Source organism: Accipiter gentilis, chromosome 20 (genome assembly GCF_929443795.1).
Source record: "Accipiter gentilis chromosome 20, bAccGen1.1, whole genome shotgun sequence".
Lineage (NCBI taxonomy): Eukaryota > Metazoa > Chordata > Aves > Accipitriformes > Accipitridae > Astur > Astur gentilis.
Window position 1 is genome coordinate 18,732,015 of NC_064899.1, and position 18,015 is coordinate 18,750,029.

Below are 18,015 nucleotides of genomic sequence, written 5' to 3' on the forward strand. Positions count from 1 at the left end.
AATAGCATTACACAACAAATATAATTTCAATCCCTCAAAAGTTCATTAACAAAACCGGAGATAACCAAGCATTTCTTTACCTGATATTTCTGAGATTAAATGAAAACAACAGTATGGAAATACTGATCACCTCTATATCTTTTAGGCCTTTTTATGTACCAAGAAAAAAATCAAATAGGGCAAGCAACAGTAACTGTTTTTAAAAAAGAGATTGTCCCCCTTTAAATTACTTTTTGAACTGTTAACTTACACCATTGTTTAGAGTAATTTAAGTAATGCAAAAATATGTGCACCCTACTGCATCGATTATATCTGCAATAAGCAGAGGAACTCTAGTGAAATTTCATGTAAAATTTAAAAAAGGTAATGAGAGCAGGATTTGGTTCTGTGATTGTAGTAATTAGTTACGTAAATAGGGCCTTTATTTTTACTCTTGAAAAAAAGTCAGAACTCACTATAATATGTTGAGATGGAGGAAAGCCAGCTGGCACGTCCATATCTATCCATTGACTAAATAAATACAGTGTCATTAAATAATTTTCTGCAAATATAAAATCATAATTATTTAATTATCTTCTGTTCCTTGCCAAGGCAGTAAGCCTGTTCTGAATGTGCCTCATTCCACTCTGTATATAATACTGACTGAATATTTTCCTACAGTGGTACTTAAGTCACACCTGCCTGACTCCCCCTTGAAGTCTAAAAGACAAGATAAAAGGCTATTTGAGCTCCAAAATATTCAAAATAATGCTAAGCTGATTTTAAGTCCTGCAGGGTTTTACTTCTTAAGCATTACACAAGAGATGCTTGCAAGAAGAACCCACCCCATAACTGCTCAGTGGTTTTCATACATTCAGCTCCGCCACTGTGTTTAGCCCTTGGCTTTTTCTCAGATACAGCCTTCAAAACTCTAATATGTCATCTGAATCCCAGGGAAAAAAAAAAAATCTTTTTTTTTGTTGTTGTTTTTTACTTTTCCCTGGATTTTTTTTTTTTTTTGGTAACGTTTCATTCTGCACTGTTTTATTTCCTGGCTTCAGGAATAATCATATATTTCTGTGGTTGGTGTCAGTTTGCGTAGTTATTATTATGCATATTATTATGCATGGTTATTATTATGGCAGATACCACAAAGCAGTCTGGAAATCCTGCCCATATTCATGGGCATGTCTGGACTGTTTGACCAAGCTAGTACCTTTGAAGCTTAGAAATACTACAGCATTGACATCTCATTTTTTTAGACAGTACCTATTAAATAAATAACAAAACAAGAAAAAATATGACAACTATTTGCTACTGTTCAGCAAATAAATTCCATCCCAAAGGCAAGAGAGGCTCCCTAGAAGTCTGATGCTCTTGAGCTTTTTCTTAAAGTACTTCATAAAGACTGCAATTATATCTGAAGGGTTTGGGGGAACAGAAAAAAATAGTTTATGTAGTCTAGGGAGCTGCACTTGCAGAACTCTGAGCTTTCAAAGCTTCAATAGGTCAATGGGAGAGGCATCTGAAGAAGTATACCAGCACTGAGACCCAAGTTCATAGTAAGTTCCTGTTAATCCACATGGTATATGAACAGGTATACTCTTTCCACTAAAACAAAGATTTTTCTGAACCTTCCCTAAACTTAAAGCCCAACAAACCTTTGCATTTCATTTAAAGAAGCTGAAATAATGTATGTCTGTGGTTGTTTTCTGTTTAGAAAGTCTGTGCACTTCCTGGTCCCATTTCCTTCTCCAGTCACATAAGGGTGCCTGAAATCTTAGGAGGGACTGAAGTCTTCTCCTTTTAAGTTCTAACCTCAGTCAGTTATCAGCGGTATTAATTATTGTATCTGTAACTGGGAGGAGTTGCCTAAACTTCTGAGTTCATGACTTGCAACATATGGTCACCTCCATTGGCCTAGAAGTATCTAGACCATTGTTTCTGAAGCAGTTGGTTTTCTGATTGGCGGTGACCACTGTTCTGAGACTTAACGTCAAAATGCAGCTGCATTGTACAGCTGCATAATGCAAATATGTTTTTATATGGTAGTGGATGTGAGAATTGCTGGGGTAAATAATATTACAAATTAGTTAAAAAGAAAAACTAAAGAAAGTGTATACTGATACACAAATCAAATCCAGTGGAAAACTGCAGTTCAAAGGAGAAGTCAGTGTGGGAAGAACTCACTGCAGAAGCCCATACAGTTGTTATAGGAAAGATGTCTCTTATGACAAAGAAATAGCTCACACATAAGAATTAAGTTACATGATCCCAATTAACTATTTACAGCATCAGGCCTGTACCTAGTCTCACCCATTCTAAAAGTTTTTGGTGCAGAAGATGTTACTCCTTCATCGCTGCAGAAGGACATTCAGGAAACTGCTACCTGGGTCCATGGAAGTTACACAGCTGTATCACCTCACAGATTAGATCAATGACGAGTAGTAGTGGTATCCATTTTCAGGAGCCAGCTGGTAACTTAAAGATCCTTTAAGGAGTTGTTTCCTATCCCAAGCCATACTAAGTACTTGTTATTCAAACCGTGTGTAGGTCAGTGTTGGTCTGAAAGCTTTCACTAATGATTTCATAACTCTCTCATCAATTGCTTATTCTGCTGCTTGACTTCATTTATTGTTACAATAGTAGCTTAAGTCTCATACTCACAAACTGGGCTTAAACCGGGCTTAATTAAAATTTGCAATGATGGGGATTAAAGATATTTTAATTTCTAAACATGACACATATTCTGCTCTAAAAATTATCAACTTGGACTTTTTTATAAAATGGAGCACCACTGGATTGTCACTACTGTGTTCAACAGGGCTGCTGAAAGGGCAAGAGGGATGTGTGATATGATGCCTTCAGGTTGCATATGGTGTGCTGCAGTATCGCTGCAGTGCAAGGAAAGGCTCAAACTCAAAAAGAAACATAACTTCAGTTGAACTCAGTTGGGATGAAGTGGTGTGCTTTTGTCTGTAAGCAGAGAAGCGTAAGGTTAGTAGTGTGGCTTTTAAGGCATTTACCATTTTAGTGCAAAAGCAGTGGAACCTGTTGGATGTCATAATGTATACAGCAGAAGTTAGTGGTAGCAGCATGATCCATCAGTGTGGCACGTCCCTGCATGCTCCAGCACTTTTAACTTTTGTTAAATAGAAATCATGGACTAATGCAGACTGGAAAATATCTGGAGGATATCTGGTCCAACCTTTGCTGAAAGAAGGGCCATCTCTGGAGTTACTGTAGGTTTTCCAGTCAGCTTTTAAATATTCCAAGGCACAGAGACAGAGACTCTGGGAAACCAGTTCCAACATTTGACTACACTTAGGGTGAGGACTTATTTTGCTTTTATCTGATCAGAATTTCCCTTGCTGCAACTTGTCCATTGCCTCTTGCCCATTCTCCATGTAGCTCCAGGAAGAGGCTGGCTCTGCCCCTGCTTTACCCTCGCATTAGGTAATGACAGACGGCTGTCAGATTCTTCTCAGCCTTCGCTTCTCAAGGCTGAGTAGACCCTCTTGCACATCACGTTCAGCTGTCATGGTGAGTCACTGCTGGACTTGCTCCAGTTAGCGTCTTTCTGGTGCCAGAGAGCCCCAAACTGGACACAGAACTGTACTAGTATTTATTGATATTTAACAGTAGGAGGCCTATAATTTTTAATTGAATTGGAGGTATAAAAAGTTCTCAGAAATCTTGATCTTTCTGTGTTATTAGAGCATCCCCGTATTGATGTGTAATGCTGCAGTATGCAGCTGTGCCTCATGGTTTTATTTAGCATGCAGAAGTAAAAGGTAGACACTGCACATCCTGCCCAGCCTTTATGAGAGGATGGGAGATGTGCAGTCTCTGGTTAGATGAACATAGAGAAGAAAATTTCCAAACCAGATGCATTTTCAGTTTTATGTTTATTTGTTTAATTGCCTGCTAAGCAAAGCCCTTTAATACATACAAAGAAATCAGTTTAAAAGCAAGAGGGTTCACATCAAATTAGCCTAATTATCAGGCTACCGCATCAGCAACAGTGGCTTGAAAAGGTACAATAAATGGGTAAGACAGCAGGTGAGTGTATTTGGGGTTTTGCCTTGTTAAGCCGCTGATGTGAACTCCTCTCTGACCATCAGGGTGGGTCAGAACGGGGCGTACTAGTTCATCTTCAGACAAACAAGAGATCTTTCCAGTATCTTTGAACTCAGAAGGTTTCTTGATACTAAAAACACTGAGTTTTTGGTTGCTCAAGCAGTATAAATCCACCAGTATTCTGAGGCTCTACCATCCATAGGTCAGTCCACCTAAATTACCATCTTAATAAGATGCCAGGATACTTGTTTGGTGTTTAAAAAGCTATCCAAATAATGGCATGGAAATCTTGGGAATACAATTCTGCTATCAGTCACTCAGCTATGCTCAGAGAGGGGAAGAAATCTTGTTTTACAAACAGCTGCTTCTCACTTTCCCTTAATGCTTTTCACTTTCCCTTCACGTTTCAGAATGCAGCAACTTAGCTCTGAACGGCAATACATAAGAGAGTATTTAGCTCGGTATTTAGCTCAGTCAAGCTTTAAAAAGTTTGTTTCTTCATAAAAGCATAATTTGGGGATTTTTTTTTTTTAATGCAGGCCAATTGCTTCATGTTACTGAGGCAGAAAAGGCAAAGATTTGATAATGCTGTCATTTTGAAAGTGCACACAGTGGCTGTATGAAGGCAGCATCATTACAATCAGTTATGCAGCTCTCATTACACAGTTGAGGTGCAGGTTGGAGTGCCAGCCAGCCGGCCCTACAGCAAAATGCAACATAATGCAAAGGAGTTCTGTTGTAAAACAGTACATCAGGAATTTTATTTTTGTCTACCTTGTCCTTCCTCCCTCCAAGAGGTTCATTAGTCTCCAGTGAAAGATGCAGTTTGATTCTTGCCTTTTTAAGAACTACGTCAAGGGGGTAATTCTAGCCACTTTTCATGCAGATACTTGAACACCTGTTTCGCCTTCATTTATCTGCCAAAGGATATTAGTTCAGGATAACACCTACTGATTTTATGTACTACTGCTATGGGGTTTTTTATGTCATAGTAATAAAGGTGAATGCTGTAAGTGGCTTTTCTATATGCCTTAAGCAAAATTATATGTAACAAAATCATAAGATGCATGACTTGTATGATAATTTTGCTTTAACATTAGGCTAAATTTAAGATGCCATCACATGTAACTGTTGTGTTTCTCCAGTGTATTCATCTGAAACGTACACCACCCCCATACTGTGTAAGCCTGCTCTTTACTGTGGCAAATTCAAATATCTTGTAGTTAACTAGTTTCAAGGAACCTTGCAATATTTGCAGTTTATCAATGTCATCTTTTCCTGCTGCTTATTCCTCATTTGCAATTATAATAATCCATGATATTTCAGCCATCTCCACAGCAACTAATTATGATGGCAGAAATAGACTGACATCTATTGCCATTATGCAACAGAAATAAGTGAACTTTCACAAAAATAAATCATCCAAATCTTATTGATGTAAAAAAAGACCAGGATAAAATAGGAACAGAAGAATACTTAGGTAGAGTTAATCATTAAATTGTACTATTTCTTCACTTATCTCTGAATTTTGAAGCTACTTCCTTAATATTTTAATTAATGTATTTATAACAACATAATGGTATTTTGATAATCTTCAGGAAAATATTTCAAGGTAGTGTCAACTTTTATCAAACTTGTAATTGTCCATGGAGCAGTGATTTGCAGCCTCTCTGTGGTTCTTTTGTGAAGCATTAGTCAAAATCTGCTGAACAGCTCGACTTTATTCTCTTTATTAAAAACCCATCTACAGTCAGGTCATTACCCAACACTGGGCAGAATTTCAGATTTCAGGTTCGCATTCCATTGGCACTTCGCGTACTGCAGTGTCAGAAAGCAATCAATAATACTTAAGATTTGTCCAACATGAAATACAGCACACACTCTTGTACTTTCTAGATCTGAAAGAAAAAAAAGTAAGGGGCTGGGGGAGCTTAGCTTTCTCTGGACTTAATGAATGAAAAATCCTGAAGCCCATGCTGAAAAAGGGTTCTAAGCCTACATGCCACACTAGCTAGTAAGCTACTTTTGCAACCAGCATTACACAGGCCATGAAACCTGAATCCACTTTTGTAATTCTAGATGCCGGTATGTTGAACTCTGTATTACTTAACAGGTCTGATTTAATCACGCAAGAAAAATCCCCTGACGTGCATGGTAAGGAGATAAAATTCAAGTTCTTTTCAAAGGCAAATTAGATGCCTTTGCACATTTCCCAACAATTAGATAATTGAATAAAGTGTATAGTTTTGTGTGTTGGGATCGAGGGTTTTTTCTCCTGTTTCATTAAACACATCCTTTAAAGATAAATACACTCAAGGACAGATATAGAACAAACTGAAGTCCATGTAGCACAGTATCTTTTCGTGTAGTTAACAGTTCTGTTTAGTAAAACCATATGCAAGAAGCAGGGTAAGTATGTATTTATCTGTCCCCTCACATAACAAATCAGATTGCAGCACTCAGAAATTCATAAGCCAAAAGCTGCATCCAAATTAAGAAGCTGTGTATGGATTTATCCTCCATTGCTTTGTGTCATTTGAACCCAGTTACACTTTTGGCCTTAACGGATATCTCTTGCAGTTAATTCCACAGTGAAAAAAAGACATTGTATACAAAAGAGTGAAACTCTTTTTTTACAAGGAGCTGTGGAAGTCTAAGTGAAGTGTCACTTTTTTTCCAGATGCACCCTTATCATTTTGTTGGGTGCTCTTTATTTCTTGCATTTTATGAGTGAATGACCATTCATGGTGTTATAGACGTCTGTTTCATTCCCCGTCAGTTGCATGTTTTGCAGGGTGAAGACTTCTGTTCTGTAGTTTGCTGTATTGGTGTTTGCTCTAGCGTAGCCCATGGTCCTGAGGGCAGGTGATGCAGACTGATTCGCGTCTCTCCATGTTGTTATGGCCCCAGATCTGGAGCAATGGGTCATGACCACACTGCATGAGAGCAGGAGCTCGCACTGCTGCCAAAGACCACCTCATACATTCAGAAGGCAAAAGCCCTTCTGGCATGAAAATACCCTCATCTCTGGGTGCAGAAGAGTGCAAGGGCTGTGGGTGTCCTTTGAAGGGCTATGCCAGGCCAAGGGAGCCCTGTCTGGTGCAGCTCCCACCAGATGGTATGTAGAGTATGTGTACTGATGTTGGCTATCCTGTTTTGTGCCTTGATTTTCCTTCAAGGGAACTATCTGGTTAATGCAAGCACAGCCTAGGTGACAGTTACCATGTATTTTTGTGAATATCAGGAGACCAGGACCTTGGTATAAAAGAAGAGATGACAAAAAAAATACAGTTTCACTATTACTCTTTACTCCTGTACAAGATACTCCATCCCTTTAATCGTTCTTCTTCCATTTTTCCATAACATTTTTAGTTCTGCTGTATCTTTTTGGAGATAGATAACAGACTTGAATTAGCTGCAGACTAGTACAGTAGCACAAAGGTGCTGTATTTATTTGGTAATAATTCTGTTTCCTTTTTTACTTCCCCAAGCATTAAGATGATGTTTTCAGATAATTCTCCATAGAGTTTCCAAGCGCTGTCTTCTGAGTGGGAATGACTAATTTAGCTGTTATTAAGTGTGTATAGTTAGGGCTGCCTTTTCCCAAATGTCTTTTTTGCTCTTTATCAATGTTGAATTTCATCAGACATCATTTAGTATCATAAGATCTTTTGTAGCTCTTTACCGTCAGCCTTAGTTTTGACTGCAATCGGCAAATTTTGTCATCTCCCTATTGCCAGCCTTCCTAGAACGTGTCTTTGTGAAGAAGACAGCAGGTTGTACCACATCCCTCTGTTTTATGTATGGGACATTCCTCCTTGCTTTCTACATGTTATTAATCCACTGGAGGATGCTTACTGTTATCTCATGCAATTTTAATTGTTTCAATGACCTTAACGTAGGGGTTTTGGAACTCTGAAGGCACTAACATGGAACAGAATATCTTCATTCATTGACTTCCATGAACTTCCCACCTCAAACCCAGGATGATTCTTCTCCCATCTCTGTTCTGCTCTATGTCTCTTATTTCTAGCTCTATTCTATATAGCTGTTCCTAGACTGGCAGTGTGGAAACCAGGCTTACTGGTCTGTAATTCCCAGGTGACTTTTAGACTCTGAAAAATAGCAACCTTCTATTTGCCACCTCCCACTTTTCTATCTTATCTAGGTTATATGCCACGCTTGCCAGTTCGTATTTGATTTCCTGAGGAAATCTGGGAAGAAAGCTGACTGGTCTTGGCAGTTTACTACTCTTCATTTTATTGATTTCCTTAAAAAGTTCTCCAAGTGACACTTCACTTAGACTTCCACAGCTCCTTGTAAAAAAGGAGTTTCACTCTGCAATTCGGCTGAAGCTCTTCAGGATTAGCACTGCTGTGAAAAATATTTGTCTTGTTTACCATGGCCTTTATCCTTCTGGACCATTGCTTTTAACCTTAGATCATCTATGAATCTACCAATTTTCTGTTTGGTTTTCTACACATTTAGCAGATAAACTTTATGAAGTTCTGGACAGTAGTGACACTTACATTGGAATACTGAGATAATCAGACTGCCATTATACCTTTATTTTATACAATATTATCTACATTCATAATGGGTTTACACCGTAAGAGATGTCTAGGCTATTACCATATCTCCTTCACTTCACTGTCCGTCTTGCCTATTTTCCAAATTTGTTTCTTAAATCAGTACTTCAGTTCAAAACTGTTATTGTCTAAAGGTGTTTGGCATCTTCAACTCTGTGTCCCCATTCCAGAGAAGCATCATAACGTATGTTTTTGCACACAAAAAAAGCACTAAGATAAGACATAATACTAAGTGTAAAAACACCTTATTTTCTCAGATAACTTCAGCCAGCACTTGCTGGAGAGGAACATAAAACCATTTTGTCATTGATGGATTATTTTTTTTTAATATCTTCTGTTAAAATAATGGAATAATTCATACTACGAAGAAGGATGTGGCATGCCAAATTCTCATGAAGCTATTCTGCATTCATGTTACAGTAACTGAAATCCCTCCCAGTCTCTTTTGGTTTTTTTTGGGGGGTTTTTTTTTGTTTTTTTTTTTTGTCTTTGGTCTGATTCCAGAGGACTGCCATGCTTAGTGGAAAGTTTCCCTTCATCTAGGAGAGTTATCTTTTCAGAAAAAAAAAAAAAAGGCAAAAAATCAGATGAAGACTTCAAATGTGTAAAACATACTGAAATTGCACGTGGCTTTACTGTAGCTTGAACTATTATCAGCTTCCAAACCAGAAAGTAGACGGCACTAATTTGGGTGATAAGACAATGGTATTAAAGACACTTTGGGCACTGTTTTTCAGCATTAAGTCTATTATGTACCAACCAGCTAGTGCCATTGCACAAGCTGGAAATATCATCCAAAGATAATTGCTGGATGATGTGACAGCTGCAATTCAGGAATCTTCTTATTTTGGAGGAAATGTCTGTTGCTTTGTGATTCAGTCATTTCTATAATCAAGTATTAAATGAATGATTTCCTGTTTGGCTCCTAACAGAGGTCTGTGTTGAAGGGTTGATGCCAGTTCATTCCACTAATAAATGCATTTTTAATTTGCCTGTGCTTAATTGACATTTTCTGGGTGTAGAAAAGTAGTGATAGTTTCCAAGAAGTATTTGAAATCTTAATAGCTTCTCTTGCAAAAAGGTGCTAAGCCAACTTTGGATTTAAGTAGGTATTTCTCAGTTGCAAGCTATGCTTGCTAACATTTATTTCAAATAGGTGTACATGTGGACACAGATACACAACTATCCATCTGTTTTGTGTGTCTATTTGGGAGGCTGCTGTGTATTTCAGTATAAGTGGAAGAACTGTTTCCTAAACTGTAATTTACTACAACAGTGTTGTTTGTGTAAACACACACTTCGGGTAATGTGCGGGTATGGTTTTTAACTATCCCAAATCCCACTCTGGTGAAATAGAAGCATCTGGCAGATCAAGCTTTCTTCACTGTAGCCAAAATAAGATTTCATTAGCAGTAAAGCACTGTTTTTACACATCTGTCTGCCTTTGGGTACCAGGCAACATATGTTTGTAAAGTTACAGCTGTAAGGTAAACTTAAGCTGTAAAACGAACCATTGGCTGTTGCTATAGAAAGAGTTGTGCTGCTTGTCTTACCGAGTACAGCTCTCTCTTCTATCAGCAAGGTGATCCTCCCAGCTGGCAAACAAGGGGCCCAAATACTGGCCAGTAGTTTGGTTGTCATCTCCTGGTGGTCTGTCCAAGCGTTCCTCTTCCCTTCTCATCATCAGCCTGCCACTGTTTTGGTTCTGTCCTGATATTTTCCCCTCCTTTTTCTGTCCCAGGAAAACTGACTCCTTCACCCTTAAAGTCACACTGGAGAATCCAGTTTCCTGACATCTGCTAGACTTGTTTCTGTAAACGGTGCTCTGTATTTTGCTATCTGGATGTGTTGTCTGATGAGGAGAAAATCCAAAAGCAGCAGCTTGCCTGGTTATTTATATCCCATGTGTAAACTCTGTTCTGGAGAGAATTCTGTTCAGATGCGGAGAGTTGCAGGAGTCATTATCTTATTCTAGCAATGCCCACCATGCTGGTGCTGTGTTTTTTTGCTATGAGGAAGGTCCCTTGAACTATTGTGCAGCAGAATATTGCAAATAGACATTTCTGACATAACAGATGACACTGCAGATCCCTACTGCAGTATCATCTGTCTGGGTACCATCTTCTCAGGGTAAGGGAAGCACACTCCAGATATCTCACCCAGCTTTTTGCTAATTTGCTTTTAGTATAGTTGTTGTTGTACATAGAGAAATCTGAGACTTCAAGGTGCCTAAAGCAAGTTGAGTCACTTTTAAAAAGCAACCATTCTTTGGGATGTACAGCTGCTGCTGATGTTCCTACATATATCTTTCAGATGGCATCACTCATCTGGTTGCCAAGGCTTGATGGGTAGAACCCATATTCTTACTGTTTCTTTGATGCTACAACTTCTGCATGTTGTAACACAGAAGCCTGTAGGAGAAACCATCACTTCATGTGCTGGTGGGCCGTGTGAAAACATGAATGGATCTCCTATGAGACGGATTGCATCGGCTCCCTTCTGCTGGCACTTGGGACATAGCTTCATTGCAGTAAGAACTGTGGTGGTAATAGCTATGCTCAATTTATCTTTGATCTAACTACAGCTACTTAGGGTGCTGGTAGGAGTATGGACTTCAGCATGGGCTGTTCTAGCCTGCCAGGTTTCTTACTTCAATGAAAGTCTTCAAATACGTCAGTACCACCCCCTCATTACTGTTTTTGATGCCCAAATTATAGATAGTCAGAATGCCCAGGGTATGGCTTTCTGTGCTGCAATCACACTGTAATTGCAGAGCAGGTGTACTCTAAGATATGCTATGTTACCTTGTTGCAAATTTCTTTAATTAAGCTACAGAGCCTCATTTTTCATTAAGTTGTGGAAAGCAATACCTGTTGGTGGCTCAGCTTTCCAGTTCTTAACCTAGTATTACCTAGGAATTCATGAAAACGCTGTGCAGCAGTTCAGAGGGAAGAATAGGAAGAATGTATTTTCTTCATTTTTTCAATATTCTGCTCAGCTTTCTGAATTTCTCCCTAACTTGCTGTACAATACTTGTCACGGGTGACAAGAAAAGTAATTATGTAGAAAGGGGATGAAAATGCAAGTCTTTCCAAAATACTGTTGATAGACTATCACGGTTCATTGACACAGTGGAGTTCTGGTTTGCTGTTTATTAGCTGGGCAGTTGAGGGTGGTAACATTTTTCTTAAGGGTGTCTACAGTCTTGTTTTCTTTTCACTTCCATTTTCTTAGATTTTTTTTCAAACACCTTTTGTTATATTTGTTGAATTTCTTGTTTTATCTCCTGTTTTCATGTATTCGTCTTCTGCCAGGCTTGCTCTGCTTGACCTGTGAAATCCGTTATGTTGGGTTTCCTTGGATCTAGCTTGAAATTTAGTTCTTTCCCTAGGAAGGCAGCTTCTTTGATTGATGTTGGGGTTTTTTTTCAGTCCTATATGAAAAAATTACAGTCCATCTGCTCTTGGATTAGGTTTCTGATTTCTTTAGTTCAGTTCCTTCTGTTAATTATGGTAGAGTTGTTCAGATTTAATTTCTCTGCCTTTCCTCATGTTTGCTGAATTCTTGGTTGTATGCTGCATTTCTGAGTTGTGTTACTGTATTGTGATGATCTTTGCTTAATGTGGTTCGCAGTATATTGACTAGCTCCTGGAATTCTCTGTTTACAGATTTAACTTCGCATCCATTTTCCTTCCAAGTCTGTCTGCTGGCAGTTTACGTGTAGTAATGATCAGTATAAATCTAGAGTTTTCTTAAGGCTGATTTCAGCTTCTTCCCCAGTTTTTCTTTCACCATCAATAAGAAAGAGAGAATTGAATTTTTATCTGTGGTTACCAGATGTGGCAACTGTTACACCTCCTAAACTCTTCTGGTTAGTAACTAGGGGTTTTAGGTTTGATCCTGCATTCTCAAAGAATGTGTATATTTTTACTGTGTAATTTCAAAGGCTTGCATATTGCAAATGAAGATTTACCAGGCTTGTAGTCCAGCACTTCTAACCAGAGAGGGACTGGTGTCTTGAGCTGATCCGAATTTGAGTGGAAGCAAGATGCCCTAATATCATCTTCTCTGTGTTTTAAGTAGTCATAATCTAAAATAAATCCAGTGTTACTTGCAAGACTGGAAATAAAATAAAATTAATAAGAGTTTAATGGTTTGGGTTTTTTTTTTTCATTTTGGCCTCTTTTTTCCTATTTGATTTGTCTTAATTATAGATTAACAAATTTTAAGTCTAGAAGGATCATTTCCTAGCCTAGTGTGTTCACCACTGACCACAGAACAGTTGCTGTTAATGCTTTGCTACTGATCTAGCAGGTGATGAGCCAAGTTGTTTCAACTTGTTTGTACCTCACTTTTCCACCTCTATAATAATGATACTGGCTTGCTTCTAGAGTGTTTTGAGTTATTCCTCCAGTGTGGCATCAATGCTGCGTTTTGTTCCTATTTTGTTAGTCTGTCTTGTACGTGTCACAGAAGTTTTCCAAACAATTCATGTACTGAAAGGGATTTATTTGGTCAACTACTGTAGTGACACCTGATTTAGAGAGGTATTTGTAATTTTTTTTTTTTTTAATCAAGCTTAACCTTTGATACCCACACATCTTCCCCCCACTGATGTTCACTTGATTTGTTATCTCATAGAATAGGAGTGCTAGGCTACAGTCAGAACAAGAAATGTCATGGGCGGACATCACAGACAAGAAGGGGCTCCTAATCCTTTCTAGGTAGTAATCTGTCTCAGTCAGGTTTTGTAGATGGTACCGTCACAGGAAAACCCAGGCTGACATTAGAGAGACCCCAAACTTCTGTAAGGACTTTAATTCTCAAAGATTCAGAAACATGTTGGAATATTTTTTCTTCCCTCAGGCTTCAGGAGATTTATGAGTGTTTAAGGCCAAGTAAAATTCATATTTAGCACTGAGCAAAGCAAACCAGTTATTTCAACCAAGCTGTGTTTTGGCATTGGTCAAACCTCAAGCTCACAACAGCAATGCTGGGTGTCGTGCCACAGCTGTTGAAACAATCCCAAAATTAATGAAGCTCTGTGTGAGCTGACACATTTACATTTTCCTCAGCTCCATCTGAGACTTCATCTGCAGAAGCATTTCTTTTCTTAAAACTACCCTCTTCAGTCAATTTTGATTTCAGGAGAGGTTTCAGCCCTAATTTTATGCATCTTTATCTCAGCTACTCACCCTTAGCTTCCTTTACGGTCAGTAAAGACTATCAGGCACTTCCAAGGTGCAGTTCAGCCTGGTTTAGATGGTTACATTAGGTTGAGCTCAGTCATGCCTGAGACTTGCTCTTAATATATAAGGAGGCCAAGTCAGAGGCAAACGGCCACACTAAAAATTTGTATCAGATGAATCCTGCTCCATTTGATTATCAAGAAAGTCTACATAGTTGAAAGAATTTCAAGATGATGTAACATGGTTTTGATACACAATCCGTCACATCTGAAAAATCTCTCCTTCCTTACAAGTCTGAAGGAAATATTGATGGTTGTTTATCTTAACACTGTGCAAAGCAATTGGTTTACTTGTTTCTAATTATTCAGATCTGAATTATTAGCAAAGCAAATTTCTGCCTATTGAATCCAAATATAATTCTGCTCTAAGCTCCATTGCTGTAATGACCTTTGCTTCCTAAAATCATCATGAAAATTATAGTGGCATTTGAAAGGAGGAATTCATGCAAAACAACCCCCAGTGCTTTTTAAGATAAAGGCCAAGGGCAACCTCATATGAAAGCAAGGTTAAGATTCAACTTGCTAGCACAGGCTGGGGTTTAGTGTCGGTTGTCAGATAAGAAGAAAGGGCAGGACTGGTTTATTTAGTCCGCCCCTTGGTTTAAGCAGCAACATGACAAGTTATGCAAAGGAGGCCAGTTTATTCTCATATAGATGCAGGTTGGAAGAGTTCATCTGAGATGTTTTTGTCTTGGAGGGAAGGATGGGAGGGACAGAAAGGTTACACATCCTGACTACGTAAATGCCTCTTTGGCTGGTTAATGGAGCAGCAGAAGCGCTTGGCACAGAGGCAGTGGCGAGCTTCACCTTCTCAGCTGGAGGAGCAGCCCACAATCACTGCCATCACAGAGCACAACAGCTTATTAAAGGAATATAGACAAAACGGTACTTGATTTCCAGAAAGGAGGGGCAGGAAATACTCCTGATCCTGTCAAGGCTTTACTGATCTTAATGGGTCTGCCACAGAGATAAAGGTCAGCTTGAACAGTGGAGAGGTGCTGCTCCTGAGGGATGAGTTCAAAAACACCAGCTCAGAAACATTAATAAATACATTTCCCACTGTTTCTTCATCAGAGCTTAAAAGAAACAGCATACTGCAGAGCACACTGGCAAAATCTATAAACATACACCATAAAATACACATATGCTCATTTCTATAAACTAGTAACTGAGACTTTCTTGGAGAATGGATGAATTTGTTAAGATAACCAGTTTCTGGCATAAGTTGACCCCATAAAGAGGGCTTAATGCTTATTTCTAATCTCCTGGAAGACTGTACAAATGAAAAAAATGAGGTTAATCACCAAGGAAAATTGCCAATGAAGTAATACATCTTTTGTTAAATATTAATTATATTTAATTTTTCCCCATCACAGAATTTACAAGGTTCTCATGAATCAAGGATTAATTCAGAGGTTTTTATTTATCCTCTGCTGTGAATGGATCCCTTCTCAGTGGAGAGTGAATGAATTTATTTTGTATCAGCTTTCTGCTTGAAAAGAAAATCCTTCGTAAAAGAACTGGCAATCTTTGCCAGAGAAATCCAGGCCGAGTAAAACATTTCATTGTTCAGGCTGTTGGATCCTAATGAGTTCTGCATCTAAGCGCTTGTGATTTTCTTCCATCTGATCCAGCAGTAGCATAGTAGTTCATGCACTTAAATGTACAAGACTTGTTTGGGAGGAAGATTTCTATTAAAGGAAGGCAGCATGTTCCATAGTTTTACTATAACATCTGTTATTATCATTCAGCACTGCTCTTAGCCCAGCATGCCCTTCCTCTAAATACCTTATTAATTAAACTGGCTTAGTAGGAAAATAATTAATACTTTAAGTCCTGTACCTACTTAGAAAGGATTTAGAAACTGAAAAAATTGTTATAGTCTGAGCTTCAAACTGGAGGGTTGTGGGTTTTTTTCATTCTTGAGCAGAAGCAGATTACAACTAAAAGGGAGTATCTGAAAAGCCTATGTAAATACAGTCTTCCAAATATATATATTGTCTTTGAAATTCTGCTAGACTGCAAAAATAGCCCATGACTTTGATAAGTCTTGGTCAATACTTGAGTGTCTTCCCCAGCAACTATTTTGGGACAGGTGCTTCTGTGCTTCTTCAGAATGTCCTGCTAGTCCTGTTTAGCACTTGATCCCCCAGAAGCCTTAACTCCAACCCACAAAATTACTGTGTTTCTTACCACAACTTTAATAATGAGGTGGGACTTTCTAGCTGTGAAGGCAGTAGTAGTGCTGTTACCTTGCATAGCCAGCTGTTGACTAGGCAGGAGGGTGAGATGGTGAACCCAGGTGGGTGCCAGTGAATTTGTATGTAAAATGTGTATCTGTTACTTAGCTATTTATGGTAAAGTACAGAAATAGCAGTGTCTTTGTTTTGTGAGCGGTGCTGTTGTCTATATGCAGTGAACTGCTTATGCTAACATAAAATTACACTTTCTCAGACCTGTTGGAAAAGGTGTTGGGTGCCGCCAAATTGCTTTTTAAAGTCAGTCAGGGTTTTAACAATTTCTTTGGTGGGACAAAGCTCCAGAGTTAGCTGTAGCTTGTTTTGGCTTTTTTTTGGAGGAGCAGCTATCCTTAAGGAGGAAGAGGAAGAAGAAGAAGCTTTAAATGCTGTACCAGAGCAAGGCCCCTTCAGCTCAGGGAAAAGGCAGCTTGAGAAGCAGTCTGCAACATGACTCCAGAGTCTTGATTGTTGGATATTTCTTTTCAAAAGCATTATTAGAAACTTAGAAATCGAAGTTTCATTGAACATCAGTGAGGTGACTAAAGCGCTTCTTCAAATAGGGCTAAGGCACTCTGGAAAATTCTGTGGCTGTTATGTTAGCAGCCTCCAAAATAATACTGTACCATGTGGCTAGCTAACGCGTATGGGGTCTTGTGCCTCAGCAAAGGGACCTGCCATTAATTCTGATTGATGCTGAAGTTCAGAGGGTGTGTTCGGGGGAGACCAGGGGTTTTATTAGCTACTGACTGTACCTACTGGCCACCTTTGTCCTGAAGAATATATGTTCAAAACTGATTTAAAAAATGGGGAAGCCTAAATTTATCCTATGGAAAAGAGTGAAGCAGAGCTGGCCTTGTTCATGCTAAGCCGTAAGTATCTTGACAGCAAAGAAGTTGCAATGAGTGCAGTGTGTCAGTATAAACATAGCTAATTCACCAAGTATATCAGCCTCTGTGGGAACAGCCAACATGCAGCAGGGCCAGAAAAGGTTACACCCTCATGTTTTCAGGTATGGAGAGAGGGTTTCGAAGCCTCTTTTGCTTTAAATCTGCCTTGGGCAGACTGGAGATGCTAAGTCCCAGTTCATTTGTATGTGTGTGCATCTGTGCTGGGTCTGATAGGGGAGCATATGGCAAAAGCGATTCACCCTTGACTGTGCCTCTTTTTTGGCAGGCACAGGCTTGTTTGTCACAGAGCACACAGTCGCAGCCACTCCTGCACATCACTTCTTGCGCCCCTTGCTTGCTGGCTTTCAGCTCTTTGCCTGAATGCATGTCCTTTGTGGTGTTTTGGTTAATTGGACATTGTTTTAATTACTGTTGAACTAAACAAACATGAAATTTCTATCTGTTGTTTTGCTGCCCCAGTGACCACAGTCTCCAAGCAGCCAATACAGGACTTGGGCTCTTCAGACCTGGTGTAAATTGCAGTGGCTCTCATGCAGTTTCCCTCATTTACACCTTTTTGGGGGAAACCCCCTCTCCAGGGAGGAAAAGGCTCCATTAAACAGCTTTTTTTGAACTGTCCCAAATGCCTTGATCTGCTCTCACTGGAATTAGTAGCAAACAAGCCTTGCCTTCCAGGCAGCAGAGGTGCCAGTCATCTTACATGGCCTGGGGACAGTCCATGGCCATGCCTTTCATTGGTGTGATCCTTCATGTTGCCTCCTTTCTTGCCTTTCCCTCTCTGGCTTCTGCACTAATTGCTTTTTTCTCCCATTGCTGTCTCTAATTCTCCACAGAAATGCCTGGGTTGTGTGTCAAAATTAAGCAATGGGAGTGCAGACATGCCCTCAAACTGGTCAGTCCATAGCCATTTCTGTCAATAATGGCCATGCTACAGCAGCAGGCGGATTCTCTGGACTGTCAGTAGCCTTTAT

General features: G+C 39.2%; 1 protein-coding gene across 4 annotated transcripts in view; it reads left to right on the forward strand.

The window, feature by feature from the left end:
• Positions 1-18,015, forward strand: part of PHACTR1 (phosphatase and actin regulator 1) — a 292,025-nt gene that overhangs the window by 200,207 nt on the left and 73,803 nt on the right. The window lies entirely within an intron of this gene.